The sequence below is a fragment of the Manacus vitellinus genome, unplaced genomic scaffold (genome assembly GCF_001715985.3).
Source record: "Manacus vitellinus isolate BGI_N305 unplaced genomic scaffold, ASM171598v3 scaffold_104_pilon, whole genome shotgun sequence".
NCBI lineage: Eukaryota > Metazoa > Chordata > Aves > Passeriformes > Pipridae > Manacus > Manacus vitellinus.
Genome location: NW_021938821.1, coordinates 502,477 through 503,735, shown reverse-complemented (window position 1 = coordinate 503,735; position 1,259 = coordinate 502,477). Strand labels below are relative to the sequence as shown.

Here is a 1,259-nt window from a genome sequence, read left to right as displayed (position 1 = left end):
GAGGGGGGCAATAACAAAGCCTCCCCGTGCCCAGGACTCGGCCGGGCCCTGTGTGATCCACTCGGAGCGCAAACAGCGACCCGGGCAGGGCTGCGGCACCGGGGCCGCACCTCGAATCGGCCACGGCAAGCGTTAAAGAATTCCCTAACCCCGGGACGCTGTGGAGAGCTCAGGGAGCGAAGAACGAAAATGAAAATGCAACAACATTGCCAGGACGGGCGGACGGCACGGCACTGCCGGATCCCGCGGCGCGGCTGCTGCGCGGATTTCCCACCACGGAGGGAACGGAAGGAACCTCTTTTTGTGGCTCCCCCCCCCCAATGTCTGTTCTCTTTTCTGCACGAAGCAGCAACTCCGTCCCTCTGCACTAGGCCACGCAGAACCTCCCAAAGCAGTTTAATAAAGGGTAAACCCGGAACTGAGATATTCTGATTGACATTGATTTTATACATAAAAAATATTATATAAAATATATGTATTTTTATATATATTAAAAAAAACCCAAACAAAAACAACTCTACATCTTTCAATATATAGGGAACAAATCAGACCCGAGGGAATGCAAAGTCAGCAACAGGAGCAGCTTTTCTCGCCAGGCTCTGTCTTTTTGTCTGGTTTAGACAGTGCTCGGTAAAACGGAACAACCAGAATGATCCCCGGGTGATACTGAGCACGGTGACAAACCGCAGTGATAAAATACGACTGTGCCACTCCTACCTCGGGGTTGTTTTACGGCGGTACATCCCCGGTTATCCCTCTGTGCCGGCCGCGGGGCTGACTGCTGGAATTAAATCCGCCGTCTCACACGAGTAAAGTTCTCAGTCCCAGGACTGACCTTGCTCTTCACGAACACTAAAAAAAATGCAGAGTTCAGGAGGAGTAGCAATAGGCTCTCGTGTAAAAATCGTGACACGAGGGCAATGCACGTGTTTCTGATTATTGTTTTTAAATTAATTCTATTTTTAAATAAAAAATGCAGACTCCAGGAGAAATAGTCATAAACTGTCATTTCTAAATAATGACACGGGGCAGTGCATGTATTCTTAAACAACCGGCGCTGCGCCGTTTTTAAACGATCGGTATGATTTCAGCAACCTTGTCTTTGAAACATCCTCCGGGGCCCGGTGCTCGGTTCCTCGGGAGGGAGAGGGCAGAGCGGGCGCCGTGGGTGCTGGCTTTGGGGGCGCTTTTGCTGGGATCGGGGCAGTGCCCGAGGAGAGGGGCCGGCACAGGTCCCTGCCCAGGTCCCCGCACAGGTC

General features: G+C 51.8%; 1 long non-coding RNA gene across 2 annotated transcripts in view; it reads right to left on the bottom strand.

Annotated features, from left to right (window-relative positions):
* The window catches only part of LOC115307862, a 10,098-nt gene extending 8,889 nt beyond the window's left edge, over positions 1-1,209 (bottom strand). The window contains exons 1-2 of one of the 2 annotated variants that reach the window (XR_003916233.1): positions 1,096-1,209; positions 718-852 (exon numbers count right to left, since the gene is read on the bottom strand). This is a non-coding gene — a long non-coding RNA (uncharacterized LOC115307862). Of the gene's footprint in view, positions 1-717; positions 944-1,095 lie in introns of those variants that run through there. The other variant, XR_003916232.1, reaches the window with a different exon arrangement.
* Between the last annotated feature and the right edge of the window lie 50 nt (positions 1,210-1,259).